Genomic DNA, 23,518 nt, shown 5'->3' on the forward strand with positions numbered 1-23,518 from the left:
GTGAGGTGGTGTTCGCTGGGCACACTGAGGTGTTTGCTGGGCACGGTGAGGCGGCATTTTTTGGGTGCAGTGAGGCGTTTGCTGGGCACAGTGAGGCGTTTTCTGGGCATGGTGAGGTGGCGTTTGTTGGGCACAGTGAGGTGGCGTTTGCTGGGCACAGTGAGGGGCATTTTTTGGGCACAGTGAGGCATTTGCTGGGCACAGTGAGGCATTTGCTGGGCACAGTGAGGTGGCGTTTGCTGGGCAGAGTGAGGCGGCGATTTCTGGGCACCGTGAGGTGACGTTTGCTTGGCACAGTGAGGCAGCGATTTCTGGGCGCAATAAGGCGCCGATTTCTGGTCGCAGTGAGGCGGCATTTTTTGGCCGCAGTGAGGTGACGTTTGCTTGGCGCAGTGAGGCGGCGATTCATGGTCGCAGTGAGGTGGCGTTTGCTTGGCGCAGTGAGGCGGCATTTTTTGGGCACAGTGAGGTGGCGATTTCTGGGCGCAGTGAGGTGGCGTTTGCTTGGTGCAGTGAGGCGGCAAATTCTGGTCGCAGTGAGGCGGCGATTTCTGGTCACAGTGAGGTGGTGTTTGCTGGGCGCAGTGAGGCGTATTTATTGGCAGAACAATGTACTGTATATGTAGTCAGTGCTATGCACGGGGCCCCGCCCCCCTCTCCAAGCTCCACCCCCCTCTCTAAGCTCCACTCTATCTCTCCCTCCCAGCAAGTCTCCGCCCGCTTGAGTCCATAATTTTGGTCGACCGCTGAACAAATATCCCGCGCATGCGCTAATACAGCTTGAAGCCATCATTTTTCTTGACCAGTAAAGAAAATTTTGGGGTGGGCGGGGCTGCTGCTGACGTTCTAACCATCTGTTCAGCTCCGCCCACCCACCCGCAAGTCTCCGCCCACTCGAGGCTAGAATTTTTCTCCACTGTGAAAATAAATATACAGCGCATGCGCTGTTAATGGCAGGGGATTGGCCCATGCGCGGTACAGGCCCGCCGTCAGCTGTTTCAGTGACAACACCGGCAAAGGTGCGGGGGGCGAAGGGGACACGGAAAGAGTGGGGGGGGGCAGAGAGCACAGGGAAGAACCTTGAGAACATGGGGTGGGGTGAGAGTACAAGGGGGTTGGAGAGCACTGTGGGGGGAGGCAGAGAGCATGGGGGAAGCAAAAACACAGGGTGGGGCGGAGAGCACAGGGGGGAGGCGGAGAGCACAGAGGGGAGGCGGAGAGCACAGAGGGGAGGCGGAGAGCAGCAGAGAGCATGAGAGGAGGTGGAGAGAACAGGGGCTAGGCGGAGTTCAATGGGGGAGAGGCGTAGGGCACAGGGGGGCAGTGTAGAGCATGAGGGAGGTGGAGATCACAGGGGGGGGGCTGGAGAGCACTAGGGGGGCTAGAGAGAACAGGTGGGCACCATAGAGCATGGGGGGGCAGCGTAGAGCACAGGGAGAGAGATGGAGGGCGGTGGAGAGAAGAGGGGTCAGGGAAGAGCACAGGGGGAGAGGCAGAGGGCAGTGTAGAGCAGGGGGGAGGGGGAGAGCACAGGAGGGAGATAGAGAGCACAGGGGGTGAGGTGCAGAGCACAGGGGGCAGCGTAGAGCATGGATGGGTGGAGAGCACAGGAGGAAGATGGAGAGCACAGGGGTTGAGGCGCAGGGCACAGGTGGGCAGCATAGAGCATGGGGGAAGTGGAGATCACAGGGGGAGGTGAAAAGCACAGGGGGAGAGGCAGAGGGTACAGGGGGCAGCGTAGAGCATGGGGGAGGTGGAGAGCGTGAGAGGAAAGACGGAGGTCACAGGGGAGCAGCATAGAGCATGGGGAGGTGGAGAACACAGGAGGGAGGTGGCGAGAACAGGGGGGCTGGAGAGCACTTGGGGGTGCTAAAGAGCATTGGGGGAGGTGAAGTGCACAGGGGGGCAGCGTAGAACATGGGAGGAGGTGGAGAGCACTGGGGGAGGTGGAGAGCACAGGGGGAGGTGGAGAGCACATGGGGAGGTGGAGAGCACAGGGGGAGGTAAAACAGCACAGGGACGAGAGGCGGAGGGCACAGGGGGGCAGTGTAGAGCATGGGGGGTGGTGGAAAGCCCAGGCGGGAGGAAGAGAGCACGGGGGAGGGGGGGCTTGATAGCACTGGGGAGAAGTGGAGGGCATAGGGGACAGCGAAGAGCATGGGGGGAGGTGGAGAGCACAGGGAGAGAGGCGGAGAGCAGCAGCGAGCATGGGGGGAGGTGGGGAGCACAGAAGGGAGGTGGAGAGCACTGGGGGAGGTGAAGAGCACAGGGGGAGAGCGTAGAGCATGGGCGGAGGTGGAGAGCACAGGGGGAGGTAAAAAAGCACAGGGGAAAGGTGGAGAGCACAGAGGGGAGGCAGAGAGCACAGGGGGGAGGCGGAGAGCAGCAGAGAGCATGAAAGGAAGTAAAGAGAACAGGGGCTAGGCGGAGTTCAATGGGGGAGAGGCGTAGGGCACAGGGGGGCAGTATAGAGCATGACGGAGGTGGAGATCACAGGGGGGCTGGAGAGCACAGGTGGGCACCATAGAGCATGGGGGGCTAGAGAGCACTGGGGGGCAGTGTAGAGCACAGGGAGAGAGATGGAGGGCGGTGAAGAGCACAGGGGGAGAGGCAGAGGGCAGTGTAGAGCATGGGGGAGGTGGAGAGCACAGGAGGGAGATGGAGAGCACAGGGGGAGGTAAAAAAGCACAGGGAGGAGAGGTGGAGGGCACAGGGGGCAGCGTAGAGCATGGGGGGGTGGAGAGCACAGGAGGAAGATGGAGGGCACAGGGGGAGAGGCAGAGGGCACAGGGGGCAGCGTAGAGCATGGGGGAGGTGGAGAGTGTGGGAGGAAAGACGGAGGTCACAGGGGAGCAGCATAGAGCATGGGGAGGTGGAGAACACAGAAGGGAGGTGGCGAGAACAGGGGGGCTGGAGAGCACTTGGGGGTGCTAAAGAGCATTGGGGGAGGTGAAGTGCACAGGGGGGCAGTGTAGAACATGGGAGGAGGTGGAGAGCACAGTGGGGCAGCATAGAGCATGGGGGAGGTGGAGAGCACAGGGGGGCTGGAGAGCGTAGAGCATGGGGGGAGGTGGAGAGCACAGGGGGAGGTAAAAAAGCACAGGGAGGAGAGGTGGAGGGCACAGGGGGGCAGTGTAGAGCATGGGGGGTGGTGGAGTGCCTAGGAGGGAGGAGGAGAGCACGGGGGGGCAGTGGAGAGCACGAGGGGAGGTGAAGAGCACAGGAAGAGAGACGGAGAGCACAGGGGGCAGCGGAGAGCATGGGGGAGGTGGAGAGCACATGGAGAGAGACGGAGAGCACAGGGGGGCAGCGGAGAGCCCAGAAGGGAGGTGGAGAGCACTGGGGGGGGCTGGAGAGCACAGGGGGAGGTGGAGAGCACAGGGGGAGGTGGAGAGCACAGGGGGGGGGGTAAAAAAGCACAGGGACGAGAGGCGGAGGGCACAGGGGGGTAGTGTAGAGCATGGGGGGTGGTGGAAAGCCCAGGAGGGAGGAGGAGAGCACGGGGGGGGGGCTTGATAGCACTGGGGGAGAAGTGGAGGGCATAGGGGACAGCGAAGAGCATGGGGGGAGGTGGAGAGCACAGAAGGGAGGTGGCGAGCACTGGGGGAGGTGAAGAGCACAGGGGGAGAGCGTAGAGCATGGCGGAGGTGGAGAGCACAGGGGGAGGTAAAAAAGCACAGGGGGAAGGCGGAGAGCACAGGGGGGAGGCGGAGAGCAGCAGAGAGCATGAGAGGAGGTGGAGAGAACAGGGGCTAGGCGGAGTTCAATGGGGGAGAGGCGTAGGGCACAGGGGGGCAGTGTAGAGCATGAGGGAGGTGGAGATCACAGGGGGGGCTGGAGAGCACTGGGGGGGGCTAGAGAGCACAGGTGGGCATCATAGAGCATGGGGGGGCTAGAGAGCACTGGGGGGCAGCGTAGAGCACAGGGAGAGAGATGGAGGGTGGTGAAGAGCACAGGGAGAGAGATGGAGGGTGGTGAAGAGCACAGGGGGAGAGGCAGAGGGCAGTGTAGAGCATGGGGGAGGTGGAGAGCACAGGAGGGAGATGGAGAGCACAGGGGGTGAGGTGCAGAGCACAGGGGGCAGCGTAGAGCATGGGGGGGTGGAGAGCACAGGAGGAAGATGGAGAGCACAGGGGTTGAGGCGCAGGGCACAGGTGGGCAGCATAGAGCATGGGGGAGGTGGAGATCACAGGGGGAGGTGAAAAGCACAGGGGGAGAGGCGGAGGGCACAGGGGGCAGCGTAGAGCATGGGGGAGGTGGAGAACGCGGGAGGAAAGACGGAGGTCACAGGGGAGCAGCATAGAGCATGGGGAGGTGGAGAACACAGAAGGGAGGTGGCGAGAACAGGGGGGCTGGAGAGCACTTGGGGGTGCTAAAGAGCATTGGGGGAGGTGAAGTGCACAGGGGGGCAGCGTAGAACATGGGAGGAGGTGGAGAGCACAGTGGGGCAGCATAGAGCATGGGGGAGGTGGAGAGCACTGGGTGGAGGTGGAGAGCACAGGGGGGCTGGAGAGCACTGGGGAGAGCGTAGAGCATGGGGGGAGGTGGAGAGCACAGGGGGAGGTAAAAAAGAACAGGAAGGAGAGGTGGAGGGCACAGGGGGGCAGTGTAGAGCATGGGGGGTGGTGGAGTGCCTAGGAGGGAGGAGGAGAGCACGGGGGGGGGGCTGGATAGCAATGCGGGAGAAGTGGAGGGCACGGGGGGGCAGCGGAGAGCACGAGGGGAGGTGAAGAGCACAGGAAGAGAGACGGAGAGCACAGGGGGGCAGCGGAGAGCACAGGGAGAGAGACGGAGAGCACAGGGGGGCAGCGGAGAGCCCAGAAGGGAGGTGGAGAGCACTGGGGGTGGCTGGAGAGCACTGGGGGGGGGCTGGAGAGCACTGGGGGGGGCTGGAGAGCACTGGGGGAGGTGGAGAGCACAGGGGGGCTGGAGAGCACTGGCGAGAGCGTAGAGCATGGGGGGAGGTGGAGAGCACAGGGGGAGGTAAAAAAGCACAGGGAGGAGAGGCGGAGGGCACAGGGGGGCACTGTAGAGCATGGGGGTGGTGGAAAGCCCAGGAGGGAGGAGCAGAGCACGGGGTGGGGCTTGATAGCACTGGGGGAGAAGTGGAGGGCATAGGGGACAGCGAAGAGCATGGGGGGGAGGTGGAGAGCACAGGGAGAGAGACGGAGAGCAGCAGCGAGCATGGGGGGAGGTGGGGAGCACAGAAGGGAGGTGGAGAGCACTGGGGGAGGTGAAGAGCACAGGGGGAGAGCGTAGAGCATGGGCGGAGGTGGAGAGCACAGGGGGAGGTAAAAAAGCACAGGGGGAAGGCGGAGAGCACAGAGGGGAGAGGCGTAGGGCACAGGGGGGCAGTGTAGAGCATGAGGGAGGTGGAGATCACAGGGGGGGGGGGCTGGAGAGCACTGGGGGGGGGGCTAGAGACCACAGGTGGGCACCATAGAGCATGGAGGGGCTAGAGAGCACAGGGAGAGAGATGGAGGGCGGTGGAGAGAAGAGAGGTCGGTGAAGAGAAAAGAGGGAGAGGCAGAGGGCAGTGTAGAACATGGCGGAGGTGGAAAGCACAGGAGGAAGATGGCGGGCACAGGGGTTGAGGAGCAGGGCACAGGTGGGCAGCATAGAGCATGGGGGAGGTGGAGATCACAGGGGGAGGTGAAAAGCACAGGGGGAGAGGCGGAGGGCACAGGGGGCAGCGTAGAGCATGGGGGAGGTGGAGATCGCGGGAGGAAAGACGGAGGTCACAGGGGAGCAGCATAGAGCATGGGGAGGTGGAGAATACAGAAGGGAGGTGGCGAGAACAGGGGGGCTGGAGAGCACTTGGGGGTGCTAAAGAGCATTGGGGGAGGTGAAGTGCACAGGGGGGCAGCGTAGAACATGGGAGGAGGTGGAGAGCACAGTGGGGCAGCATAGAGCATGGGGGAGGTGGAGAGCACTGGGTGGAGGTGGAGAGCACAGGGGGGCTGGAGAGCACTGGGGAGAGCGTAGAGCATGGGGGGAGGTGGAGAGCACAGGGGGAGGTAAAAAAGAACAGGAAGGAGAGGTGGAGGGCACAGGGGGGCAGTGTAGAGCATGGGGGGTGGTGGAGTGCCTAGGAGGGAGGAGGAGAGCACGGGGTGGGCTGGATAGCAATGGGGGAGAAGTGGAGGGCACGGGGGGGGCAGCGGAGAGCACGAGGGGAGGTGAAGAGCACAGGAAGAGAGACGGAGAGCACAGGGGGGCAGCGGAGAGCACAGGGAGAGAGACGGAGAGCACAGGGGGGCAGCGGAGAGCCCAGAAGGGAGGTGGAGAGCACTGGGGGTGGCTGGAGAGCACTGGGGGGGGGCTGGAGAGCACTGGGGGAGGTGGAGAGCACAGGGGGGCTGGAGAGCACTGGGGAGAGCGTAGAGCATGGGGGGAGGTGGAGAGCACAGGGGGAGGTAAAAAAGCACAGGGAGGAGAGGCGGAGGGCACAGGGGGGCAGCGGAGAGCACAGGGAGAGAGACGGAGAGCACAGGGGGGCAGCGGAGAGTCCAGAAGGGAGGTGGAGAGCACTGGGGGGGGGGCTGGAGGGCACTGGGGGGGGCTGGAGAGCACTGGGGGGCTGGAGAGCACTGGGGAGAGCGTAGAGCAAGGCGGAGGTGGAGAGCACAGGGGGAGGTAAAAAAGCACAGGGGGACAGCGTAGAACATGGGAGGAGGTGGAGAGCACAGTGGGGCAGCATAGAGCATGGGGGAGGTGGAGAGCACTGGGTGGAGGTGGAGAGCACAGGGGGGCTGGAGAGCACTGGGGAGAGGTGGAGAGCACAGGGGGGCTGGAGAGCACTGGGGAGAGCGTAGAGCATGGGGGGAGGTGGAGAGCACAGGGAGAGGTAAAAAAGCACAGGGAGGAGAGGTGGAGGGCACAGGGGGGCACTGTAGAGCATGGGGGGTGGTGGAAAGCCCAGGAGGGAGGAGCAGAGCACGGGGTGGGGCTTGATAGCACTAGGGGAGAAGTGGAGGGCATAGGGGACAGCGAAGAGCATGAGGGGAGGTGGAGAGCACAGGGAGAGAGGCGGAGAGCAGCAGCGAGCATGGGGGGAGGTGGGGAGCACAGAAGGGAGGTGGAGAGCACTGGGGGAGGTGAAGAGCACAGGGGGAGAGCATAGAGCATGGGCGGAGGTGGAGAGCACAGGGGGAGGTAAAAAAGCACAGGGGGAAGGCGGAGAGCACAGAGGGGAGAGGCGTAGGGTACAGGGGGGCAGTGTAGAGCATGAGGGAGGTGGAGATCACAGGGGGGGGCTGGAGAGCACTGGGGGGGGGGGGGCTAGAGACCACAGGTGGGCACCATAGAGCATGGGGGGGCTAGAGAGCACAGGGAGAGAGATGGAGGGCGGTGGAGAGAAAAGAGAGAGAGGCAGAGGGCAGTGTAGAACATGGTGGAGGTGGAAAGCACAGGAGGAAGATGGCGGGCACAGGGGTTGAGGAGCAGGGCACAGGTGGGCAGCATAGAGCATGGGGGGAGGTGGAGAGCACAGGGAGAGAGAGGCGGAGGGCATGGAGGAGGTGGGGAGCACTGTGGGGGGGGAGGGGTAGAGATAAGGATAGGAGGAGGGGGTGGGGCGGCTGCATAGAGAAGAATATTTCTCCCCATCCTCCTCCCGCAGTACATGAAATCCTGGAAGAGGGAGAGGAGGAGAAGCATTCAGAGACTGCGGGAGGAGGATGGAGGGAATGATTCTTCTCTGTACAGCCGCCCCACCCCCTCCTCCTATTCGGGTTACAGGTGGCCACACTTACTATGTCTCTGATCCGGGGCTGCATCAGGCTCCTCCCCTTCGTGGCCACGCCCCCAAGCTCCAAAGGCTTAACTCTACTGGCGGCCGTTGAGAGGTCTCTCCTCTAGCCCCTCCCCCTTCATGTATCACTACCCCTGGGTCTCTCCTCTAGCCCCTCCCCCTTCATGTATCTGTACCCCTGGTGCCCATGGCTGAGCCTGAGCTGGCCTGGCAGCCGGGCTGCCGCGGAAAAGATAGGGGACTGGCGCGGGCTTAAAGAGCAGCCTGCCTTGTCCCCACAAGCAATCAGCCGTTGAGTCGCGTCACGTGACTTGTTAACGAGACCTGCAGCTGTTACTATGGCAACCAGGGACGTTATAGGGGATTTGGCTGTTCTGTCCTGTGATTGGTTGAACGGAATATAAATACTCAACACTGGCTGGCAGAGCGGCAGATGCTCTGCTGCGGGGAAGAGTGCGGACGTGTTTGCCTGGAGTACCCGGCCACATCGGATAGCATGCCGATTGCTTCTATATCACTGTCACCTACAAGGAGCTTCCTGACCGTGAGTGTTTGAAGGTCTTTACATTGACTACTTCAGTCCCGGGAGATTTTACCCCCTTAATGGCCAGGCTATTTTTTTTGCAATACGGCACTGCTGTACCCAAACTAAATTATTTTTTTCCCCACCAAAAATTAATATATATATTTAATTAAATATTTACTTAATAAATTAATAATAAATAATAAAAATTAATATATGTATTTTTTTTTGTGCTGTAAACAAAAAGCGACACTTAAAGATAAATATTGTGTTTTTTTTTTTTTTTCTATATGCCCAAAAAATGTTTTTAAAAAAAATAAATAAATAAAACAAATTTCTTCATCAGTTTAGGCCAATATATAGTCTACATATTTTTGGTAAACAGATGCAGTAAGTGTATATATTGATTGGTTTGCGCAAAAGTTATAGCGCCTACAAACTATGGGAAAGATTTATTGCATTTTTATAATTCATGTACATTTTTTTTTTTATATCAATGGCGGTGATCTGCATGTGGGGTGGGTTTTTTTTTTTTTTTTCGGTATTGTGACGCACAGATAAGACACTTTTAACACTTTTTTTGGACCAGTGACATTTATACAGCGATCAGTGCTATGAATATGCACTAATTACTGTGTACTTGTTCCTGGCAGGGAAGGGGTAAATATGTGTTCCCTCAGTGTGTGCGACCTGGAGATGTCACTGACTGGGGGAGCAGAAATCATTCTTACTCCAGGATTGAGTGTGCTACATACCCTAAGTCCGGAAAGGAGTACTTGGGGTTGTACGCACTGCCTGGCCACCACACCAACTTGCAACTTGTCATCCATATTTTTTTTTTTTCTTTTGGTCTAGGATTGAGTGTGCTATATACCCTAAGTCCGGAAAGGAGTACTTGGGGTTGTACGCACTGCCTGGCCACCACACCAACTTGCAACTTGTCATCCATTTTATTTTTTTTTATTTTGGTCTAGGATTGAGTGTGCTAACATACCCTGAGTCCGGAAAGGAGTACTTGGGGTTGTACGCACTGCCTGGCCACCACAGCAACTTGCAACTTGTCATCCATTTTTTGTTTTTCTTTTGGTCTAGGATGAGTGTGCTATATACCCTAAGTCCGGAAAGGAGTACTTGGGGTTGTACGCACTGCCTGGCTACCACACCAACTTGCAACTTGTCATCCATTTTTTTTTTCTTTTGGTCTACGTTTGAGTGTGCTAACATACCCTGAGTCCGGAAAGGAGTACTTGGGGTTGTACGCACTGCCTGGCCACCACACCAACTTGCAACTTGTCATCCATTTTTTTTTTTCTTTTGGTCTAGGATTGAGTGTGCTATATACCCTAAGTCCGGAAAGGAGTACTTGGGGTTGTACGCACTGCCTGGCCACCACACCAACTTGCAACTTGTCATCAATTTTTTTTTTTTTCTTTTGGTCTAGGATTGAGTGTGCTAACATACCCTGAGTCCGGAAAGGAGTACTTGGGGTTGTACGCACTGCCTGGCCACCACACCAACTTGCAACTTGTCATCAATTTTTTTTTTCTTTTGGTCTAGGATTGAGTGTGCTAACATACCCTGAGTCCGGAAAGGAGTACTTGGGGTTGTACGCACTGCCTGGCCACCACACCAACTTGCAACTTGTCATCCATTTATTTTTTTCTTTTGGTCTAGGATTGAGTGTGCTATATACCCTAAGTCCGGAAAGGAGTACTTGGGGTTGTACGCACTGCCTGGCCACCACACCAACTTGCAACTTGTCATCCATTTATTTTTTTCTTTTGGTCTAGGATTGAGTGTGCTAACATACCCTGAGTCCGGAAAGGAGTACTTGGGGTTGTACGCACTGCCTGGCCACCACACCAACTTGCAACTTGTCATCCATATTTTTTTTACTTTTTGTCTAGGTTTGAGTGTGCTATATACCTTAAGTCTGGAAAGGAGTACTGGGGTTGTACGCACTGCCTGGCCACCACACCAACTTGCAACTTGTCATCCATTTTTTTTTTTTTTCTTTTGGTCTAGGATTGAGTGTGCTAACATACCCTGAGTCCAGAAAGGAGTACTTGGGGTTGTACGCACTGCCTGGCCACCACACCAACTTGCAACTTGTCATCCATTTTTTTTTCTTTTGGTCTAGGATTGAGTGTGCTAACATACCCTGAGTCCGGAAAGGAGTACTTGGGGTTGTACGCACTGCCTGGCCACCACACCAACTTGCAACTTGTCATCCATTTATTTTTTTCTTTTGGTCTAGGATTGAGTGTGCTAACATACCCTGAGTCCGGAAAGGAGTACTTGGGGTTGTACGCACTGCCTGGCCACCACACCAACTTGCAACTTTTCATCCATTTTTTTTTTTGGTCTAGGATTGAGTGTGCTATATACCCTAAGTCCGGAAAGGAGTACTTGGGGTTGTACGCACTGCCTGGCCACCACACCAACTTGCAACTTGTCATCCATTTTTTTTTTTTCTTTTGGTCTAGGATTGAGTGTGCTATATACCCTAAGTCCGGAAAGGAGTATTTGGGGTTGTACGCACTGCCTGGCCACCACACCAACTTGCAACTTGTTCTCCATTTTTTTTTTCTTTTGGTCTAGGATTGAGTGTGCTATATACCCTAATTCCGGAAAGGAGTACTGGGGTTGTATGCACTGCCTGGCCACCACACCAACTTGCAACTTGTCATCCATTTTTTTTTTCTTTTGGTCTAGGATTGAGTGTGCTATATACCCTAAGTCCGGAAAGGAGTACTGGGGTTGTATGCACTGCCTGGCCACCACACCAACTTGCAACTTGTCATCCATTTTTTTTATTTTTTGGTCTAGGATGAGTGTGCTATATACCCTAAGTCCGGAAAGGAGTACTTGGGGTTGTACGCACTGCCTGGCCACCACACCAACTTGCAACTTGTCATCTATTTTTTTTTTTTCTTTTGGTCTTGGATTGAGTGTGCTATATACCCTAAGTCTGGAAAGGAGTACTTGGGGTTGTACGCACTGCCTGGCCACCACACCAACTTGCAACTTGTCATCCATTTTTTTTTTCTTTTGGTCTAGGATTGAGTGTGCTATATACCCTAAGTCCGGAAAGGAGTACTTGGGGTTGTACGCACTGCCTGGCCACCACACCAACTTGCAACTTGTCATCCATTTATTTTTTTCTTTTGGTCTAGGATTGAGTGTGCTAACATACCCTGAGTCCGGAAAGGAGTACTTGGGGTTGTACGCACTGCCTGGCCACCACACCAACTTGCAACTTGTCATCCATATTTTTTTTACTTTTTGTCTAGGTTTGAGTGTGCTATATACCTTAAGTCCGGAAAGGAGTACTGGGGTTGTACGCACTGCCTGGCCACCACACCAACTTGCAACTTGTCATCCATTTTTTTTTTTTTTTTTTTTCTTTTGGTCTAGGATTGAGTGTGCTAACATACCCTGAGTCCAGAAAGGAGTACTTGGGGTTGTACGCACTGCCTGGCCACCACACCAACTTGCAACTTGTCATCCATTTTTTTTTCTTTTGGTCTAGGATTGAGTGTGCTAACATACCCTGAGTCCGGAAAGGAGTACTTGGGGTTGTACGCACTGCCTGGCCACCACACCAACTTGCAACTTGTCATCCATTTATTTTTTTCTTTTGGTCTAGGATTGAGTGTGCTAACATACCCTGAGTCCGGAAAGGAGTACTTGGGGTTGTACGCACTGCCTGGCCACCACACCAACTTGCGACTTTTCATCCATTTTTTTTTTTTGGTCTAGGATTGAGTGTGCTATATACCCTAAGTCCGGAAAGGAGTACTTGGGGTTGTACGCACTGCCTGGCCACCACACCAACTTGCAACTTGTCATCCATTTTTTTTTTTTCTTTTGGTCTAGGATTGAGTGTGCTATATACCCTAAGTCCGGAAAGGAGTATTTGGGGTTGTACGCACTGCCTGGCCACCACACCAACTTGCAACTTGTTCTCCATTTTTTTTTTTTTTTGGTCTAGGATTGAGTGTGCTATATACCCTAATTCCGGAAAGGAGTACTGGGGTTGTATGCACTGCCTGGCCACCACACCAACTTGCAACTTGTCATCCATTTTTTTTTTCTTTTGGTCTAGGATTGAGTGTGCTATATACCCTAAGTCCGGAAAGGAGTACTGGGGTTGTATGCACTGCCTGGCCACCACACCAACTTGCAACTTGTCATCCATTTTTTTTATTTTTTGGTCTAGGATGAGTGTGCTATATACCCTAAGTCCGGAAAGGAGTACTTGGGGTTGTACGCACTGCCTGGCCACCACACCAACTTGCAACTTGTCATCTATTTTTTTTTTTTTCTTTTGGTCTTGGATTGAGTGTGCTATATACCCTAAGTCTGGAAAGGAGTACTTGGGGTTGTACGCACTGCCTGGCCACCACACCAACTTGCAACTTGTCATCCATTTTTTTTTTTTCTTTTGGTCTAGGATTGAGTGTGCTAACATACCCTGAGTCCGGAAAGGAGTACTTGGGGTTGTACGCACTGCCTGGCCACCACACCAACTTGCAACTTGTCATCCATTTTTTTTTTCTTTTGGTCTAGGTTTGAGTGTGCTAACATACCCTGAGTCCGGAAAGGAGTACTTGGGGTTGTACGCACTGCCTGGCCACCACACCAACTTGCAACTTGTCATCTATTTTTTTTTTTTCTTTTGGTCTTGGATTGAGTGTGCTATATACCCTAAGTCTGGAAAGGAGTACTTGGGGTTGTACGCACTGCCTGGCCACCACACCAACTTGCAACTTGTCATCCATTTTTTTTTTTTCTTTTGGTCTAGGATTGAGTGTGCTAACATACCCTGAGTCTGGAAAGGAGTACTTGGGGTTGTACGCACTGCCTGGCCACCACACCAACTTGCAACTTGTCATCCATTTTTTTTTTTTCTTTTGGTCTAGGATTGAGTGTGCTAACATACCCTGAGTCCGGAAAGGAGTACTTGGGGTTGTACGCACTGCCTGGCCACCACACCAACTTGCAACTTGTCATCCATTTTTTTTTTCTTTTGGTCTAGGATTGAGTGTGCTATATACCCTAAGTCCGGAAAGGAGTACTGGGGTTGTATGCACTGCCTGGCCACCACACCAACTTGCAACTTGTCATCCATTTTTTTTTTCTTTTGGTCTAGGATTGAGTGTGCTATATACCCTAAGTCCGGAAAGGAGTACTTGGGGTTGTACGCACTGCCTGGCCACCACACCAACTTGCAACTTGTCATCAATTTTTTTTTTTTCTTTTGGTCTAGGATTGAGTGTGCTAACATACCCTGAGTCCGGAAAGGAGTACTTGGGGTTGTACGCACTGCCTGGCCACCACACCAACTTGCAACTTGTCATCAATTTTTTTTTTTCTTTTGGTCTAGGATTGAGTGTGCTAACATACCCTGAGTCCGGAAAGGAGTACTTAGGGTTGTACGCACTGCCTGGCCACCACACCAACTTGCAACTTGTCATCCATTTATTTTTTTCTTTTGGTCTAGGATTGAGTGTGCTATATACCCTAAGTCCGGAAAGGAGTACTTGGGGTTGTACGCACTGCCTGGCCACCACACCAACTTGCAACTTGTCATCCATATTTTTTTTACTTTTGGTCTAGGTTTGAGTGTGCTATATACCCTAAGTCTGGAAAGGAGTACTGGGGTTGTACGCACTGCCTGGCCACCACACCAACTTGCAACTTGACATCCATTTTTTTTTCTTTTGGTCTAGGATTGAGTGTGCTAACATACCCTGAGTCCGGAAAGGAGTACTTGGGGTTGTACGCACTGCCTGGCCACCACACCAACTTGCAACTTGTCATCTATTTTTTTTTTCTTTTGGTCTTGGATTGAGTGTGCTAACATACCCTGAGTCCGGAAAGGAGTACTTGGGGTTGTACGCACTGCCTGGCCACCACACCAACTTGCAACTTGTCATCCATTTTTTTTTTTTTTTTGGTCTAGGATTGAGTGTGCTAACATACCCTGAGTCCGGAAAGGAGTACTTGGGGTTGTACGCACTGCCTGGCCACCACACCAACTTGCAACTTGTCATCCATTTTTTTTTTTTTTTCTTTTGGTCTAGGATTGAGTGTGCTATATACCCTAAGTCCGGAAAGGAGTACTTGGGGTTGTACGCACTGCCTGGCCACCACACCAACTTGCAACTTGTCATCCATATTTTTTTTACTTTTGGTCTAGGTTTGAGTGTGCTATATACCCTAAGTCTGGAAAGGAGTACTGGGGTTGTACGCACTGCCTGGCCACCACACCAACTTGCAACTTGTCATCCATTTTTTTTTCTTTTGGTCTAGGATTGAGTGTGCTAACATACCCTGAGTCCGGAAAGGAGTACTTGGGGTTGTACGCACTGCCTGGCCACCACACCAACTTGCAACTTGTCATCCATTTTTTTTTTTTTTCTTTTGGTCTAGGATTGAGTGTGCTATATACCCTAAGTCCGGAAAGGAGTACTTGGGGTTGTACGCACTGCCTGGCCACCACACCAACTTGCAACTTGTCATCCATTTTTTTTTTTTTCTTTTGGTCTAGGATTGAGTGTGCTAACATACCCTGAGTCCGGAAAGGAGTATTTGGGGTTGTACGCACTGCCTGGCCACCACACCAACTTGCAACTTGTCATCCATTTTTTTTTTTTTCTTTTGGTCTAGGATTGAGTGTGCTAACATACCCTGAGTCCGGAAAGGAGTACTTGGGGTTGTACGCACTGCCTGGCCACCACACCAACTTGCAACTTGTCATCCATTTTTTTTTTTTGGTCTAGGATTGAGTGTGCTATATGCCCTAAGTCCGGAAAGGAGTATTTGGGGTTGTACGCACTGCCTGGCCACCACACCAACTTGCAACTTGTCATCCATTTTTTTTTTCTTTTGGTCTAGGATTGAGTGTGCTATATACCCTAAGTCCGGAAAGGAGTACTGGGGTTGTATGCACTGCCTGGCCACCACACCAACTTGCAACTTGTCATCCATTTTTTTTTTCTTTTGGTCTAGGATTGAGTGTGCTATATACCCTAAGTCCGGAAAGGAGTACTGGGGTTGTATGCACTGCCTGGCCACCACACCAACTTGCAACTTGTCATCCATTTTTTTTTTCTTTTGGTCTAGGATTGAGTGTGCTATATACCCTAAGTCAGGAAAGGAGTACTGGGGTTGTATGCACTGCCTGGCCACCACACCAACTTGCAACTTGTCATCCATTTTTTTTTTCTTTTGGTCTAGGATTGAGTGTGCTATATACCCTAAGTCCGGAAAGGAGTACTGGGGTTGTATGCATTGCCTGGCCACCACACCAACTTGCAACTTGTCATCCATTTTTTTTTTTTTTTTGGTCTAGGATTGAGTGTGCTATATACCCTAAGTCCGGAAAGGAGTACTTGGGGTTGTACGCACTGCCTGGCCACCACACCAACTTGCAACTTGTCATCCATTTTTTGTTTTTCTTTTGGTCTAGGTATGAGTGTGCTATATACCCTAAGTCCGGAAAGGAGTACTGGGGTTGTATGCACTGCCTGGCCACCACACCAACTTGCAACTTGTCATCCATTTTTTTTTTTCTTTTGGTCTAGGATTGAGTGTGCTATATACCCTAAGTCAGGAAAGGAGTACTGGGGTTGTATGCACTGCCTGGCCACCACACCAACTTGCAACTTGTCATCCATTTTTTTTTTCTTTTGGTCTAGGATTGAGTGTGCTATATACCCTAAGTCCGGAAAGGAGTACTGGGGTTGTATGCATTGCCTGGCCACCACACCAACTTGCAACTTGTCATCCATTTTTTTTTTTTTTTTTTGGTCTAGGATTGAGTGTGCTATATACCCTAAGTCCGGAAAGGAGTACTTGGGGTTGTACGCACTGCCTGGCCACCACACCAACTTGCAACTTGTCATCCATTTTTTGTTTTTCTTTTGGTCTAGGATTGAGTGTGCTATATACCCTAAGTCAGGAAAGGAGTACTGGGGTTGTATGCACTGCCTGGCCACCACACCAACTTGCAACTTGTCATCCATTTTTTTTTTCTTTTGGTCTAGGATTGAGTGTGCTATATACCCTAAGTCCGGAAAGGAGTACTGGGGTTGTATGCATTGCCTGGCCACCACACCAACTTGCAACTTGTCATCCATTTTTTTTTTTTTTTTTGGTCTAGGATTGAGTGTGCTATATACCCTAAGTCCGGAAAGGAGTACTTGGGGTTGTACGCACTGCCTGGCCACCACACCAACTTGCAACTTGTCATCCATTTTTTGTTTTTCTTTTGGTCTAGGTATGAGTGTGCTATATACCCTAAGTCCGGAAAGGAGTACTGGGGTTGTACGCACTGCCTGGCCACCACACCAACTTGCAACTTGTCATCCATTTTTTTTTATTTTTTGGTCTAGGATGAGTGTGCTATATACCCTAAGTCCGGAAAGGAGTACTTGGGGTTGTACGCACTGCCTGGCCACCACACCAACTTGCAACTTGTCATCTATTTTTTTTTTTCTTTTGGTCTTGGATTGAGTGTGCTATATACCCTAAGTCTGGAAAGGAGTACTTGGGGTTGTACGCACTGCCTGGCCACCACACCAACTTGCAACTTGTCATCCATTTTTTTTTTTTCTTTTGGTCTAGGATTGAGTGTGCTAACATACCCTGAGTCCGGAAAGGAGTACTTGGGGTTGTACGCACTGCCTGGCCACCACACCAACTTGCAACTTGTCATCCATTTTTTTTTCTTTTGGTCTAGGTTTGAGTGTGCTAACATACCCTGAGTCCGGAAAGGAGTACTTGGGGTTGTACGCACTGCCTGGCCACCACACCAACTTGCAACTTGTCATCTATTTTTTTTTTTTCTTTTGGTCTTGGATTGAGTGTGCTATATACCCTAAGTCTGGAAAGGAGTACTTGGGGTTGTACGCACTGCCTGGCCACCACACCAACTTGCAACTTGTCATCCATTTTTTTTTTTTCTTTTGGTCTAGGATTGAGTGTGCTAACATACCCTGAGTCTGGAAAGGAGTACTTGGGGTTGTACGCACTGCCTGGCCACCACACCAACTTGCAACTTGTCATCCATTTTTTTTTTTCTTCTGGTCTAGGATTGAGTGTGCTAACATACCCTGAGTCCGGAAAGGAGTACTTGGGGTTGTACGCACTGCCTGGCCACCACACCAACTTGCAACTTGTCATCCATTTTTTTTTTCTTTTGGTCTAGGATTGAGTGTGCTATATACCCTAAGTCCGGAAAGGAGTACTGGGGTTGTATGCACTGCCTGGCCACCACACCAACTTGCAACTTGTCATCCATTTTTTTTTTTCTTTTGGTCTAGGATTGAGTGTGCTATATACCCTAAGTCCGGAAAGGAGTACTTGGGGTTGTACGCACTGCCTGGCCACCACACCAACTTGCAACTTGTCATCAATTTTTTTTTTTTCTTTTGGTCTAGGATTGAGTGTGCTAACATACCCTGAGTCCGGAAAGGAGTACTTGGGGTTGTACGCACTGCCTGGCCACCACACCAACTTGCAACTTGTCATCAATTTTTTTTTTTCTTTTGGTCTAGGATTGAGTGTGCTAACATACCCTGAGTCCGGAAAGGAGTACTTGGGGTTGTACGCACTGCCTGGCCACCACACCAACTTGCAACTTGTCATCCATTTATTTTTTTCTTTTGGTCTAGGATTGAGTGTGCTATATACCCTAAGTCCGGAAAGGAGTACTTGGGGTTGTACGCACTGCCTGGCCACCACACCAACTTGCAACTTGTCATCAATTTTTTTTTTTTTCTTTTGGTCTAGGATTGAGTGTGCTATATACCCTAAGTCCGGAAAGGAGTACTTGGGGTTGTACGCACTGCCTGGCCACCACACCAACTTGCAACTTGACATCCATTTTTTTTTCTTTTGGTCTAGGATTGAGTGTGCTAACATACCCTGAGTCCGGAAAGGAGTACTTGGGGTTGTACGCACTGCCTGGCCACCACACCAACTTGCAACTTGTCATCTATTTTTTTTTTCTTTTGGTCTTGGATTGAGTGTGCTAACATACCCTGAGTCCGGAAAGGAGTACTTGGGGTTGTACGCACTGCCTGGCCACCACACCAACTTGCAACTTGTCATCCATTTTTTTTTTTTTTTTTTGGTCTAGGATTGAGTGTGCTAACATACCCTGAGTCCGGAAAGGAGTACTTGGGGTTGTACGCACTGCCTGGCCACCACACCAACTTGCAACTTGTCATCCATTTTTTTTTTTTTTTCTTTTGGTCTAGGATTGAGTGTGCTATATACCCTAAGTCCGGAAAGGAGTACTTGGGGTTGTACGCACTGCCTGGCCACCACACCAACTTGCAACTTGTCATCCATTTTTTTTTTTCTTTTGGTCTAGGATTGAGTGTGCTAACATACCCTGAGTCTGGAAAGGAGTACTTGGGGTTGTACGCACTGCCTGGCCACCACACCAACTTGCAACTTGTCATCCATTTTTTTTTTTTGGTCTAGGATTGAGTGTGCTATATGCCCTAAGTCCGGAAAGGAGTATTTGGGGTTGTACGCACTGCCTGGCCACCACACCAACTTGCAACTTGTCATCCATTTTTTTTTTCTTTTGGTCTAGGTTTGAGTGTGCTAACATACCCTGAGTCCGGAAAGGAGTACTTGGGGTTGTACGCACTGCCTGGCCACCACACCAACTTGCAACTTGTCATCTATTTTTTTTTTTTCTTTTGGTCTTGGATTGAGTGTGCTATATACCCTAAGTCTGGAAAGGAGTACTTGGGGTTGTACGCACTGCCTGGCCACCACACCAACTTGCAACTTGTCATCCATTTTTTTTTTTTCTTTTGGTCTAGGATTGAGTGTGCTAACATACCCTGAGTCTGGAAAGGAGTACTTGGGGTTGTACGCACTGCCTGGCCACCACACCAACTTGCAACTTGTCATCCATTTTTTTTTTTTTCTTCTGGTCTAGGATTGAGTGTGCTAACATACCCTGAGTCCGGAAAGGAGTACTTGGGGTTGTACGCACTGCCTGGCCACCACACCAACTTGCAACTTGTCATCCATTTTTTTTTTCTTTTGGTCTAGGATTGAGTGTGCTATATACCCTAAGTCCGGAAAGGAGTACTGGGGTTGTATGCACTGCCTGGCCACCACACCAACTTGCAACTTGTCATCCATTTTTTTTTTTCTTTTGGTCTAGGATTGAGTGTGCTATATACCCTAAGTCCGGAAAGGAGTACTTGGGGTTGTACGCACTGCCTGGCCACCACACCAACTTGCAACTTGTCATCAATTTTTTTTTTTTCTTTTGGTCTAGGATTGAGTGTGCTAACATACCCTGAGTCCGGAAAGGAGTACTTGGGGTTGTACGCACTGCCTGGCCACCACACCAACTTGCAACTTGTCATCAATTTTTTTTTTCTTTTGGTCTAGGATTGAGTGTGCTAACATACCCTGAGTCCGGAAAGGAGTACTTGGGGTTGTACGCACTGCCTGGCCACCACACCAACTTGCAACTTGTCATCCATTTATTTTTTTCTTTTGGTCTAGGATTGAGTGTGCTATATACCCTAAGTCCGGAAAGGAGTACTTGGGGTTGTACGCACTGCCTGGCCACCACACCAACTTGCAACTTGTCATCAATTTTTTTTTTTCTTTTGGTCTAGGATTGAGTGTGCTATATACCCTAAGTCCGGAAAGGAGTACTTGGGGTTGTACGCACTGCCTGGCCACCACACCAACTTGCAACTTGACATCCATTTTTTTTTCTTTTGGTCTAGGATTGAGTGTGCTAACATACCCTGAGTCCGGAAAGGAGTACTTGGGGTTGTACGCACTGCCTGGCCACCACACCAACTTGCAACTTGTCATCTATTTTTTTTTTCTTTTGGTCTTGGATTGAGTGTGCTAACATACCCTGAGTCCGGAAAGGAGTACTTGGGGTTGTACGCACTGCCTGGCCACCACACCAACTTGCAACTTGTCATCCATTTTTTTTTTTTTTTTTGGTCTAGGATTGAGTGTGCTAACATACCCTGAGTCCGGAAAGGAGTACTTGGGGTTGTACGCACTGCCTGGCCACCACACCAACTTGCAACTTGTCATCCATTTTTTTTTTTTTTCTTTTGGTCTAGGATTGAGTGTGCTATATACCCTAAGTCCGGAAAGGAGTACTTGGGGTTGTACGCACTGCCTGGCCACCACACCAACTTGCAACTTGTCATCCATTTTTTTTTTTTCTTTTGGTCTAGGATTGAGTGTGCTAACATACCCTGAGTCCGGAAAGGAGTACTTGGGGTTGTACGCACTGCCTGGCCACCACACCAACTTGCAACTTGTCATCCATTTTTTTTTTTTGGTCTAGGATTGAGTGTGCTATATGCCCTAAGTCCGGAAAGGAGTATTTGGGGTTGTACGCACTGCCTGGCCACCACACCAACTTGCAACTTGTCATCCATATTTTTTTTACTTTTTGTCTAGGTTTGAGTGTGCTATATACCCTAAGTCCGGAAAGGAGTACTGGGGTTGTACGCACTGCCTGGCCACCACACCAACTTGCAACTTGTCATCCATTTATTTTTTTCTTTTGGTCTAGGATTGAGTGTGCTAACATACCCTGAGTCCGGAAAGGAGTACTTGGGGTTGTACGCACTGCCTGGCCACCACACCAACTTGCAACTTTTCATCCATTTTTTTTTTTGGTCTAGGATTGAGTGTGCTATATACCCTAAGTCCGGAAAGGAGTACTTGGGGTTGTACGCACTGCCTGGCCACCACACCAACTTGCAACTTGTCATCCATTTTTTTTTTTGGTCTAGGATTGAGTGTGCTATATACCCTAAGTCCGGAAAGGAGTATTTGGGGTTGTACGCACTGCCTGGCCACCACACCAACTTGCAACTTGTTCTCCATTTTTTTTTTCTTTTGGTCTAGGATTGAGTGTGCTATATACCCTAATTCCGGAAAGGAGTACTTGGGGTTGTACGCACTGCCTGGCCACCACACCAACTTGCAACTTGTCATCCATTTTTTTTTCTTTTTGGACTAGGATTGAGTGTGCTAACATACCCTGAGTCCGGAAAGGAGTACTTGGGGTTGTACGCACTGCCTGGCCACCACACCAACTTGCAACTTGTCATCTATTTTTTTTTTCTTTTGGTCTTGGATTGAGTGTGCTAACATACCCTGAGTCCGGAAAGGAGTACTTGGGGTTGTACGCACTGCCTGGCCACCACACCAACTTGCAACTTGTCATCCATTTTTTTTTTTTCTTTTGGTCTAGGATTGAGTGTGCTAACATACCCTGAGTCCGGAAAGGAGTACTTGGGGTTGTACGCACTGCCTGGCCACCACACCAACTTGCAACTTGTCATCCATTTTTTTTTTTGGTCTAGGATTGAGTGTGCTATATACCCTAAGTCCGGAAAGGAGTACTTGGGGTTGTACGCACTGCCTGGCCACCACACCAACTTGCCATCCATTTTTTTTTTCTTTTGGTCTAGGATTGAGTGTGCTATATACCCTAAGTCCGGAAAGGAGTATTTGGGGTTGTACGCACTGCCTGGCCACCACACCAACTTGCAACTTGTTCTCCATTTTTTTTTTCTTTTGGTCTAGGATTGAGTGTGCTATATACCCTAATTCCGGAAAGGAGTACTGGGGTTGTATGCACTGCCTGGCCACCACACCAACTTGCAACTTGTCATCCATTTTTTTTTTTCTTTTGGTCTAGGATTGAGTGTGCTATATACCCTAAGTCCGGAAAGGAGTACTGGGGTTGTATGCACTGCCTGGCCACCACACCAACTTGCAACTTGTCATCCATTTTTTTTATTTTTTGGTCTAGGATGAGTGTGCTATATACCCTAAGTCCGGAAAGGAGTACTTGGGGTTGTACGCACTGCCTGGCCACCACACCAACTTGCAACTTGTCATCTATTTTTTTTTTTTTTTTTTTTCTTTTGGTCTTGGATTGAGTGTGCTAACATACCCTGAGTCCGGAAAGGAGTACTTGGGGTTGTACGCACTGCCTGGCCACCACACCAACTTGCAACTTGTCATCCATTTTTTTTTTATTTAGGTCTAGGTTTGAGTGTGCTAACATACCCTGAGTCCGGAAAGGAGTACTTGGGGTTGTACGCACTGCCTGGCCACCACACCAACTTGCAACTTGTCATCTATTTTTTTTTTTTCTTTTGGTCTTGGATTGAGTGTGCTATATACCCTAAGTCTGGAAAGGAGTACTTGGGGTTGTACACACTGCCTGGCCACCACACCAACTTGCAACTTGTCATCCATTTTTTTTTTTTCTTTTGGTCTAGGATTGAGTGTGCTAACATACCCTGAGTCCGGAAAGGAGTACTTGGGGTTGTACGCACTGCCTGGCCACCACACCAACTTGCAACTTGTCATCTATTTTTTTTTTTTTCTTTTGGTCTTGGATTGAGTGTGCTAACATACCCTGAGTCCGGAAAGGAGTACTTGGGTTTGTACGCACTGCCTGGCCACCACACCAACTTGCAACTTGTCATCCATTTTTTTTTTTTCTTTTGGTCTAGGATTGAGTGTGCTAACATACCCTGAGTCCGGAAAGGAGTACTTGGGGTTGTACGCACTGCCTGGCCACCACACCAACTTGCAACTTGTCATCCATTTTTTTTTTTTCTTTTGGTCTAGGATTGAGTGTGCTAACATACCCTGAGTCCGGAAAGGAGTACTTGGGGTTGTAGGCACTGCCTGGCCACCACACCAACTTGCAACTTGTCATCAATTTTTTTTTTCTTTTGGTCTAGGATTGAGTGTGCTAACATACCCTGAGTCCGGAAAGGAGTAATTGGGGTTGTACGCACTGCCTGGCCACCACACCAACTTGCAACTTGTCATCCATTTATTTTTTTCTTTTGGTCTAGGATTGAGTGTGCTATATACCCTGAGTCCGGAAAGGAGTACTTGGGGTTGTACGCACTGCCTGGCCACCACACCAACTTGCAACTTGTCATCCATTTATTTTTTTCTTTTAGTCTAGGATTGAGTGTGCTAACATACCCTGAGTCCGGAAAGGAGTACTTGGGGTTGTACGCACTGCCTGGCCACCACACCAACTTGCAACTTGTCATCCATATTTTTTTTACTTTTTGTCTAGGTTTGAGTGTGCTATATACCCTAAGTCCGGAAAGGAGTACTGGGGTTGTACGCACTGCCTGGCCACCACACCAACTTGCAACTTGTCATCCATTTTTTTT

The 23,518-nt window shown here is 50.8% G+C and overlaps 1 long non-coding RNA gene across 2 annotated transcripts in view; it reads left to right on the plus strand.

The window, feature by feature from the left end:
• Nucleotides 1–8,025: 8,025 nt before the first annotated feature.
• The window catches only part of LOC143975832 (uncharacterized), a 38,117-nt gene continuing 22,624 nt past the window's right edge, over nucleotides 8,026–23,518 (plus strand). For both annotated transcript variants that reach the window (XR_013272425.1, XR_013272426.1), the window contains exon 1: nucleotides 8,026–8,297. This is a non-coding gene — a long non-coding RNA (uncharacterized LOC143975832). The remainder of the gene's footprint in view (nucleotides 8,298–23,518) is intronic.

Source organism: Lithobates pipiens, unplaced genomic scaffold (genome assembly GCF_037356315.1).
Source record: "Lithobates pipiens isolate NorthernLeopardFrog02 unplaced genomic scaffold, aLitPip1_a1.2 Scaffold_13, whole genome shotgun sequence".
NCBI classification, from domain to species: Eukaryota; Metazoa; Chordata; class Amphibia; order Anura; family Ranidae; genus Lithobates; species Lithobates pipiens.